An 11946-nucleotide genomic window follows, 5' to 3' on the forward strand; every position below is an offset into this window, starting at 1 on the left:
TGTAATGTCTAATAAAATTATTATTAAAAAAAAAGTAATAGGTTTGGAACCTGGATGTGTATCACTGTGGTATGATACTAACTAGCTACTAACTAGCAACAACAGGCCCAATAGACTAGGATGTCTGAGCCATACAGAAATTTCTTGTGAACCATGAAAGCTTCTATGATAATAAATAAGGTGACTTAAAAAATAATAAAGCTGTTTTAGCAGCACGCAATGACACTCTTTGGGAGTGTGATTCTGCAAATCAGCAAAAATAAAAAATGTCTATCCCACCTTCAGTAAATACATGCAATATGGTATGCAAAAGGATACCAGAGTGATGTTGACCTTGATCAGCAATCACACCTATTTCCAATAGTTGTGGAGGACATCAGTTATTCCTCATTTATCTCCTTATTTTAGAGGATCGCCGTTCCTCGGCAGCTCACAGAACTGAAGCCAACTCTGGCATCGCATCCAGAGTTGGTATTAGTTTTGATCTTGCAATAATCTACAATCTCTTCTTCGGCATACAGAATGGTGTTATCAGCCAGTATGAAAAATCCTAACAAGGCAACTAAAAAACAAAATGGCATGGTATTGCAGGTACATTTTGACTTTAGGAATGGAAATACTTTAGGAAATGGAAATGTTTTTATTATTGTAGTCGCCCGGAGTCACCGTGTGTTGAATGGCCATATAAATTGCTTTACATACATACATACATACATACATACATACATACATACATACCAGACTGCTGGATGACTTCCACTGAGTTCCACTTGACATAGTCCAACAGGAGCTGGACATGAACTTGCTCCATTTCTATAACAAGTCCCAGCTTAAAACACCCCTGACAGATTCACATAAAAAGGAAAAAGAACAGGAGAAAAGTTAAGAAGTATGGCTTTGGCACTTAGGGCTTTGCCTAATATTTTACTTTACTTGCTAAAATATTGGTATAACTATAAAAAAGTGTCCTGACTCAAACAAAGTGGAAAATCAGCCCTGTGTTTCAGCTTCAGTGGATGAAGAGAAGTAATGAAGAATGCAACAGGCACTATACATATTTTCTGCAAGACTCATAGTCAAGGATATTGCAGATTAATTCAGTGAATTAGGCATAAAGCCTTGTGTCTCAGTTGTTGTTCTCCTTCTTGGTGGTCTTTTTTTGCCTACTTTGCTTCTCATATTTATCTATGCTCCTCACAGCATATCTACGCAACTATAGAAAAGCTGATCGTCATTTCTGGGATGCTCTTTCATACCTGCTTCTAGCCTACAGCCTTGGGATTCTCTTGTAATTCCCAGACAAGGACCAACCTGCCCCATCTTGCCTAGAAACCAAGCCAAGATAGGTTTGGACCAGTGCTGCCACTTGTGGAGACCCATATTCAGGCAATAATCAAATCAAGCCATTTTTCCCTTTATAAATTACAAAAATATTATACATTCTCACTTTTCCTTCAAGTAAAAGCACTTGTCCATCCCATAGGCATCTCTAACTCCAGCAACAGTGATCTTTTGTTTTAGGGTTTTGAGAGTTGTTTTGTTCTTGTTGTTGTTATTTTGCTTTCATTTAATTTACCAAATATTCTGCTCTCAAACTTATTCATGTTCCTCATTGCTGTCCACATACAGGTAGTCCCCGAGTTAAGAACGCCTGGTTTAAAGACAACCCATAGTTAAGGACAGAGCATACTGTAGCAAAATTCAAGTTAAATACACAGTGGTTCAAGTTAATTACACAACACTATTTATACAGGTATTAAACATAATACTGTTCCAGGTTACATACAAATTCAACTTAAGGACAAACCTTGGGAATGGAACGCATTCTTAAGCCGGGGACTACCTGTATTCCAAACATTCTTCCACTCCAGAGTCCCACAGCAACTTCTTGTCTTTCCTTTCAACATATGCCATGATCTGTCTACTGCTTATCTTTCTGCATTTATCATTCTGGCAGGTTCCTTTCTGTGATTTTCACTCACACAGATCAACTACCTTCAGGTATATGAATTTCCTCACGAGTTTCTCTTGCAAGGCTATGCCACAAAAACAGAGAAATTTTAATCCAGCTCCCTATAAGGAAAATGGTCCCCTTGCTTCTTATTGGCTTCCAATAAAGATCATTCTGTGTCTATGTATGTACGCACAGAGAGATAGACAATATGTATATAAATGTGTTGTCTGAATAGGGAATGGGAGGAAGGAGTACATGTGTAATGTATGTGTCTGTCGATATTTGAGGGAAAGTACCGTATTTTTCCGACTATAAGACGATACTTTTTTCTAAAATCCTTACCCTAAAAACTGAAGGGCATCTTATTCAAGGAAGTCAGCTGTTGCAAAACTGCCAAACTTTGTTTCTGCAGAGAGGCTTCCTCCTATTGCTAGCCTCCAATCACGAGTGAAATAGCTTGTCTCCCAAACAGACTTCCTCCAATCACGAGCCTGATGTAACTGACATCAGCTGATGCTGAACAAACCAATTAGAGGAAGGCTGATTGCACAGACAAGCTATCTGCAGTTTCACTCGTGCTTGAATGTAATCAGTTAAGCAAAAGAGCCTGGAAATAGAGCTGCAGAGAGACGGTTTGGACCTCCTCCCACCGAGTGTATCAGGTCAATGTTAACTAATTACTAAATAAAAATGTGTTCTGCACTATCTTTAAAATATTGATTTTTTAATTTTGGGCTGGAAAAGTGGGGGTTGTCTTGTACATGGGGGCATCTTATTGTCGGAAAAATACGGTATGTGCTCCTGAGGTATGGTGTAGGCATAACTGAAGTCTTCCGCTGGTCTAGAACTTTAACAAGAGTGTGAATTCATGAGAAACAGCCCCAGAATCTGTTTCACTTGCTAAAAGATTTATTCTGGAAACTTATAAGAATTATCTTTGCAGATTATTTTCCCTACCATACCAACTTTAGAGGGAGGGAGCAAAGGCATAACACTGCGCTCTAGAAGGCCACCTCTTATTTTTGAAATTATGCTGGGAAGGCATAACTTCAGAATATGTAGTGGCATGTAGAAGACAATTCTTCATAGAATTCTTTCTGGCCAAGTGTTCTATAATTTACTACATTACAAAGGAAAAAATAAAGCTAATTTCAACATAACTGTGGCTGTTCCATAATTTAATAGAAGCATGCTGTAGCGCTGAAATCTCTGATTCCCAAAATGCCAACAACAGTTGCTTCTTAAAGTTTCCCATTTTATTTTCCAAATGCAAATTAAAAATATTATATGGTTTATTAGTTACATGTTCTTTGCCTTTAAAAATCAATTAAAAAAACCGACCATTCTCCATGGCATAATAAGGCTATTATGTAACTATCACTGTGTTGGGAAGGGGGTGGCTACAGGCACTTCATTTCACCTCATCATTTCTTTTAGCTTAAATATTATGCCACATACTGATTAATACCAGACCAATAAAATCATCTTAGCAATCTGGTTAGAGTCTTTTGTCTACCCAGATGGCCTGCAACGTTAATGTGTGACAATTTCAACAATGAACTAGGACTGTTTTATGAAACCAACATTTGTTCCACTCCTTTTGCGTTTTAGGCTCCAAATTTTGACACAGATGGTATAAATTACTAAAAAAAAAAAAGTGTTCATTTAGAAAGCTTAAATATGCGGTTTTACTTCAACCATCAGAATCTTTTACATTTGCAATTCAGTCATTTGCTAATAATTCCTAATAATTATGGTCTGTAAAATATTTCCCCAATTCTGTAGCATTTAAAAAATCCAGCAGTTCTCTAAGTTGATATATTAATGCTTAAAAAAAAGAAAAGACTAAAGAAAAAGACTAATTTTATATCTAAAACAATCCTACACCCAATACTCCGTACCTTTAAAAAAATATTGCAATGAAAAAGAGAGAGAAAGAGATGGTTTCTCCTTTGGAAGGCAAAACAATATAAGAATAAAATAAATAATACATAATAATCTTCTAGCCATGTTTTTATTTGTAACCTATCTATTGCTTGATCTTTAGAAAAGATAATGAATACTGGAGCAGAAACAGATGTTGCATGCAAATACACATAAGAAAAGAAAATCCGATCAGCCACATTTCTTCTTTCGAAGAATGACTTTTAGAGTCCACAAGTTTCTTCTAGAAAAGAATGAACTACCTTTACTGGGGAGAAAAAAGAGGTAAAATGTTTTTAGATGCATTTTCAGGTAATATTGGTTGACCGTACCATGAGTAAAAGAGAAAGGAAAAATAAATGGGCAAAAGAAAGTGCCAGCGCTTAGCGTTATTTTCAGTGAACATATGTGTATTTCAGTGTTATACCATTTTTAGTCTCCTGCACACTAGTTATGTTAATGCTTGGTGTTTACACTGAGAAATCATATTCATAGTGAGAATGAACATTCCAGGCAAGTTAGATTTCATATTTGCACTATAAAGCAACAGATGCTTAAAGCTGTGTCAGATGACCTGTGGGCAGGAGCACCTGCCCATAAGTTGGGAAGGGACCAATGGTTGACAGTACAATTTCCCAGTACAAATTAGCACTGTATTACTATGGCCAGTTGTATTTACACGACCATTGTTTTGGAGATTCTGGAAGGTGACATCCTTCTTCCAGGATGTCAACAGTACAAACCAATAAAAGACAATAAAGAGAAGACTTTTGTAGAAGATGGTTTTGTATTACTGTACAAAATTGAATTACAAATATCTGTCACATTCAGAATTTAGAGCAAAACAGGGCAACCAATTCTTTGTTGACCCTTCGTCTCACCTCAGTAAAGATCAAAAGAACACAAGGAAGAAAAGTGCCAGAAGAGCAAACAGCTTCAGATAAGTCAGGAAGCTGACACAGGTAAGTTTCTATTATTCCCATTTTCCAGATGAGAACCAAGCTGGAGAGTGAATATACTTGAATTTGTATCTTAAGATTGTATCCCAATTTAAAAACCTTCACTCCCTCAGCCTCAACTTATCATGCTGAAATAATTTTGTATAAACCAAATCTTTCTGTCCTAGATAAATCCTTTCTAAAATACAATTTATTTGGATATGAGCTTTGAAAACACAGTCTTGTTCTGCTAGATCTGCCAAAAGAGAAATGCATTTCAGATTTGCTTTCTACTAGAATCAATCACTCTGTACAATTAAGCTGGGGGTTGCACCATTTTTGCTGTTATGAGCTAAAATATATTGATATCTGTCTCTTATACAATGACACAAATTAAGTTGAGGGGCCATATGCCTAAATGTCACCAATGGGAAAATATCAATTACTCTTTTTGAAAGATACCTTAGTTTTTGAAAACTATAAGGCACTGTTTCAAATGCATTGGGAGAATATATTAATCAATGTTTTGCATGGTGCAATCAATAACACCCTTATGTTTAAGTTTTAGCTCTCTTTTACAATAAATATTGATATATTACAAACTATGTAAAAATTTTCATTGGACTTTTGTTTGCAGTATGCACTGTATTCATTCGGCAAATAAGTGAACTAAATATTGTTTGTTGCAAAACAGATGTCAAATAAAATTATGCCATATGTGCTATTAAACACTTTCCTTACTTTTTTTTAACAGTGAAAAGCAAGATGCAGTTTCAAAACTGAATGTATTTGGCTTTCCAAGGATTTGAAGCATGAAAGCAACATTTCTGAATATTTTTAAAACCTGCTGTGCATCATGTAATCCAGTTTTGCATGTTAAATCTGTTTTTAAGGTTATCTTCAAAGTACATTCAATGAAAAGTCCCAACAATCTTTACAAAAGAAACAGAGCAATCATTTTTGAATGTAAGCTGCTTGGACTAGTATCTGTGAATGAGAAATGATGTACCTCTGTTTATTTGTGGTTACTAAATGATAGTCTGTAATACAAATTGTATACAATGGTACACACACAAAAGAATTCTTGATGATTCTTTCCTCAAAAGATTCATGTAAAGGCAAGTAACATGGCCACATTTTCTAACATAGTAGATATTTGTGTTGTGTAACTTTGGGTCAATAAACACATAGTTGTGTTTCTTGACCCACAGTTACAGCTGCAAAGTGTGGCAAAAAAGATGGTGGCCGTGATGGGTGTAATCAAAGCTCTACCTGTTTTTTATGTGGGTCACATGTGCAACCCACATAAAATATAAGCAGAGCTTCCATCACACCACTGTGGCTGACATCTTGACTTTTTTGACCGTGCCCTGTGCACACCACTGCTTACAAGCCAACCACAGTTGTGTAGTCCAACTTGAAAATCTTCACAAGAAGCAAAATAGTGCAAGGTACATCCGAAAGCTCTAAAACACAGTTCATTATACAAAATAAGGTGCTAAAAGTTGCACAGTGGAACCAAAGATATTGTGACAAAAGTTCTGACACGAAGACATAAAAAAAAAACAACCATCAAAAAGCACACTGGGACCAGGGGAAAAAAGCAGAACAAATCAAAAGAAAGGATATTGGAAAAGTCTACCATTTCAAATGTTCCTGTGTCTACATGTTGACCTCATCCAAGTGCACTGACAGCAGCGTACCTTTCATGATTCCTCTTGGATGGCTAATATCTGCAGATTAATCACACAGTTGCTGACTCTTCTCTTCAGTTATGATGATCCTTTAAGAAGTACCCATGCAAGTGCCATTTGTAAAGCATGCTCATGTTTTCCTTCTCTGTTGTCCGGGAAAGATGATTTTTTGTGAAGACCCAAAGCTCAGGAAAACGTGGCTTCTGATGATGAGCTTCATTATCAGAACTCCATAGGTACAGCCTGTTTCATATGTACATCTTCCTTGCTTCCTGATTTTTTCTGGCAAGGAGGAAAGGCAATGACCTATGTGACGACCTTTGCATCCTCACAGAGGTAGATTCTCAAGTTTGAGCTTGATTTCTGAAGACTTCACAGAAACATCTATGTCATGTTCTGGGCAGCAGAATGTGAGTGGCTTGCCACTGCCTTCTTCCAAAACGTCTAATCAAATTCTCTACCTAGCCTCCAGCCCTAGTAATCTCTCAAGGTCACCCCTCCAAGAAGGCACCAGATTTGATCCAGCTTAGGTTCTAAAGCTAAATAGACAAATTATCTCCATCTCCTGACTAAACCTCCCCTGAAAAACCATCCCTTGGTTTCCAATACTATTGATAGGACTAATATCTAAAACTGTAGACTTCTCTGGAATTATTTATTATCTCTCCTGTTTCTAATTATTTGTTAAACAGATAAAATACTAGCTATATTGTAACCATCTTTCAATATTTTTCTATTCTTAACATACAGTGAGGTCAATAATTGTGTTTACAAAAGATAGGAATTGGGAAAGGCTCTAGCAGAAGAGAACAAAGGAGATGATTACAAAAGTCAGACCTCAAAATGTTAATCAGATTCAAAAACATAAAACATGACAACTTAATGGTGTTTGATTAAAATGGGGAGGGGAATTAAAAGTTCTAAGCATCTGACATTGAATCCTAATACTTTTTTTAATTATAAAATATAAAATGCCTGGAATTTTATCCAGAAAAAAAAATTAGACTTGGTAATTTATTTTTCTTGTGTATACAGTACAATTTGCTGATGAAAAAATGTGCTAAACTTATTGATTCATGACCATAATTGTTTAATTATTTATCATTGCAGAAATATATTAGCATTTATAATAATGCAGATGTGCACAAAGGCTAAAGAAGGCATATACAGCTTTTGTTTTCTGTTTGCTGTGCTGAAATTGGGTTGAGCTGGGCGGTACATGCACATTGCCTTATTTTAAGTGTTGCAGTTTTGCAGATTTCTGCTTTATTGGACTTGAAGCAGATATGCCAATAAGCTGTCATCACAAAAATGCTCTCCTATCGAATAAAAAAAAAAATCTATAACCAAAGCCAGCACTATCTCCAAAGAAATCTTTCCGGCAATTGATTTCTTTGTTATGATGGGCATTAAATTCTCCCTGCATCACATGTACAGCAGTTGGCTTCCTCATGCCACCCACAGCAAAGAAAGAGACCTTATATGCATTGGGTAATAATTACATCACCACAAATAATTACACTTAGTTGCAGAACATTTCAGCTTCATGTTTCTTGAAGTCATACATGAAAACCTGAAAGGAAAAGCAGACATTCATCTCAGGGTCAAATCTACTTTCATAAGCTGTGGCCAAATCAGGCAGAACCTTTTCTCTGGTCCATGTCTACATGATTGGGGGCTAAGAAATATCCCTTTCTCAAATGCTGCTACAATAGCTTTGCAACAGACTTCAGAACACCAACTATTGCTTTCCATCCTTCTCTTCTCAACTAGATTTTGAGATTTGGCCCTCCTCCTTTGCAAATAATGCATACAACAGTATCTACCAGCAGCACCTTTTTATTATTAGAGTCTGTAGCAAAGTATCTATAACTCTGCATTAGCAGATCACAGCAGTTTTCTGAAAAAGGCAACATTCAGAAAAAAAAGTTTCTATGCTTAATTGACTTGTTCTGCATTCTGTGCTCAAGGTAGTGCAGATCCCATTCCCCCCACCCCATGACTGGGAGATCCACTTGTTTCATGTATGTGCATAGGTGGGCATACAGACACATATTTCTCATAGGAACCGTTCATGCAGATTCTTTAAGAAAAAGAAGCATGAAAGATCCTTTCACATGAACAGACTCTAGATGGGAAAGACTATGATGACAAATGTATTAACATTAGTCACATGTATATCATTTCCCAGAAACCTCTGGTCAATGCACATAGATTTTCAAAATACCTGACCATCTGGACAGCAACCAAAGATAGAATCTTATATGAACCAGGGATGAAAGTTCATGTCTGACATTTTCCAACAGACTCAAAAATGGCAGGACCAGATGCTTGATGCTGATTGTACAAGTTCCACTTTAGGAATTCTAACTATACTTCAATTATTAAGGATTAAACAGACCAATATCTTAGTCCAGTTTTTGCTAGGCTATATGATTTCTAACTGCAGGTGGCAAGCAAATGTACGTTCATTTATGCTCCATTCCCATATATGAAAATAATTTCCTTGTATACACAAAAATATATAGTCATAAAAGCACTATCCAAGAACTCTATCCTAATAATATCTTTTTGATGCATAACATGTATGGAGGAAGCATAGATATGTTCCAAAATGGAATAAATTCTTTCTTTCTCTACTAAAATATCTAATGTATGAGCTTTGGATGGTGAATTCTTCAATGTAAGTTTTGCAACATGTTACATTTTGCAGCTAGTGTGCATATTCTGAATCTACCTGATTTTTTAGAGTACAAAGCATTATGGAAAGACATCCACGAGTCAGGAAGCCAACCTTGGACACAGGCCATTTTCCATGGGCTTATCACCATTCTCAGAACTGACTAATATGAGTGTCACAGCACTTCATAATGGAGAATACGGTTGAGCCATCTGGATTGTTTTGCTAAATTATTCCCCAAATCAGGCAAAGAGGCATGAAAGCTTCACTTATTGATGGGATGCTATAATCAGGGAAGATCTGTTAAGAAGATGGTGTGCAGTATACAGATGAATTACACATTAGTAATATTGTCTTACAGTTGCAGATAAAAACAACTCATGGATTGGAAAATCTGTGACAAAGTTTATATGATTACTGTTTTTCCCAGCATACTACACACTAAACGCAATTCTTCTGCATTCTTCTTTTTCAAGCACGCACAGCCCTTGTAAGTATTAAATTTATATCCTGCCTTTTCCTTAGAAGCTCAAAGAAATGCACATGATGATCTCTCCTCATTTTATGCCCACAACTCTGTGAAATAGGTTGGGCTGACTGATAGCAATCAGATGGAAATCACCCAGTCAACTATCAAGTGGTACTTGAGTCTCTAATACTAATCCAACATTTTAACTGATATACTGTCTTGGCTCTACTTTCCTAAAATATTCATATTCTGTATAGATTATGGATCAAATGTATAGATTCATGGAAGAATTTGAAGAAAAGCAGTGAAAGTGAAGACCAAATTCCAGCAAGGCTTTAAAGCAGGGGTGACCAAGAAAAGAAATTCAGGACAATGATGGATGGATCACAGCAGGGTAGAAATGTGGTAATAATAGTGCTCCAATTATCTCCTGAGCTACTCACCAAGGCAGGTAGCTACTAAACCAATTTTAGACCAAATTAAATTCAAAAATAGAACTACAGTGTAGGGTTGGACAATCTTGTGAATTTACTTATATTATTAATCTTTTCCTTCATTATTTTGCTGTTTGCTGTCCAGAACTCTTCATGTTTGGGGTGGGTTATAAACACTGGTTGGTAAATCAATCAATCAATCAATAAATAAAATAATATAATCTGAGCTACACTCATCTTTTTTCTAGTACACATGCAACTTGTAGGAGGGGAAAAAGGTAAATGGTAATATTATGAATACTATGCCAAACGTTAGCTTGTGACACTTAAGATTAAGGAGATATTTTGGAATATGATTGCACTAGTTGGTTGTATTTGGTTAATAAGAAAGTTTTCAGAGAGCCCATTCCATACGTTTAGCCACATAATATAAGATGCTTAAGAAAAAGTGAAATTGCTTTGGAATTTTGCAATGTGAAAATTAAAGCAAAAATAAGGTATATAGAGAAGATCTATTGGACTAAGTTCATAATGTGATAAATATTGGAATAAAGTATTTCCTGGTCAGTTGTTTCTTCAACAATAGCCAAACAGTCTCAAAATCCAGAATTTGCTAATTTAGGATATTGTTTTATGACTCAGTATTAGCTCCCCCCTCCCCCTCCAAAAAACCAATGAAAGCTACTGGGCCAATTTATATGCTAGCTTTCATAACATGAGGTTGCCCAAGCAAAAGTCTGTGAAATGGACCTGGAAAATCCCAAAGTTCTGTTTCCAGCATTAGCAAATTAGCTGGGAATAGAAAAGACCTGAAACATGGACAGCCACCATGAGCATACAAGGATGTGTCCAGGAATCACGCTTGATTTTTTTCTGCTATCAAAAGTCAGAATAGGCACACTTTGTGTATGTATGAATAGGTGAGTGGGTGTGTTTTGTGGGTATTTTATAGCTTTCTATGTCACCATTTTGTCTACAAAGAATCATTGCCAAGCTCAGTCCTTTGTGCATCATTTGGGAGAGAGCATATCTAAACTCATGTGTCTTTGTTCTAAGTAGGCATGCTAAACATACTGCTAATCTGAAAAATCACAAACACTTTAGGCATGCCACTTTGGGAAAGTCCAAATAAATTTGCTTGCTTTTTTCTACAACTTTTTACAGTCCTATAATATCTCTTTGGAGATCAGATGACCAGGGGTGCTTACAAATGAGGAGTTTATGCTGCAACTGCCAAATTGAGGCTAAGCTGCTCTTTGGCATCCCAAAGACATGACAATTTGATTAAAAATAAATGGAAATTTTGCCAGGATCTTAAGAAGCAATTTGTCAGGAGCTCTAGATTTCTTATATCACCACAACAATCATTGATCTCAAAGCCAGAACATATAAAATGGGGTAAATAATTCAGTATAAAGCATAGATTTCATATTCTAAAACCCTAATGAGCATGAAACTCAGGAGGAGGTTCAAGGAAATAAAGCTTTCCTAAGGTATATGGTATCTATTTATTTCTCAAAAGGTGGTTAATAAGATACAACCAAAGCCTCCCAAGATGGCTTCCAGAATACAGGTTAGGAAGGAAACAAATGAGTTAAATAAAATAAGTCAGAACTTTGGCCTTCCACAAAATCAATGGGCAAAAATTCTAGGTAAGGCAAGGAGAAGGTAATAAAGCAGCAAGAAAAATAATATTTAGAGTCATGGACTCAGCAATTATAGGATTTCTTACAAAGAGATCAAGAAAAAAGCCAATGGAAGGTACAAGAATGATTAATTATCTTTAGATGTATTTAACAAAACTAGTGACAAAAGAGGTTTTTGTAGACCATAGTGATTCTCAAATACTATTCA

At 36.1% G+C, this 11946-nt stretch overlaps 1 long non-coding RNA gene across 1 annotated transcript; it reads left to right on the forward strand.

Moving 5' to 3' along the window:
- Positions 1 to 2482: 2482 nt before the first annotated feature.
- Positions 2483 to 10349, forward strand: LOC112542008 (uncharacterized). The gene is made up of 4 exons (XR_015795273.1): positions 2483 to 2616; positions 4002 to 4162; positions 4709 to 4839; positions 5570 to 10349. It is a non-coding gene; the product is annotated as an uncharacterized LOC112542008 (long non-coding RNA).
- Positions 10350 to 11946: the final 1597 nt, after the last annotated feature.

This window comes from Python bivittatus, unplaced genomic scaffold, assembly GCF_059951505.1.
Source record: "Python bivittatus isolate LINGU-HERP-01145 unplaced genomic scaffold, Pbiv_v1 ctg000190_np1212, whole genome shotgun sequence".
In the NCBI taxonomy this organism is placed as follows: domain Eukaryota; kingdom Metazoa; phylum Chordata; class Lepidosauria; order Squamata; family Pythonidae; genus Python; species Python bivittatus.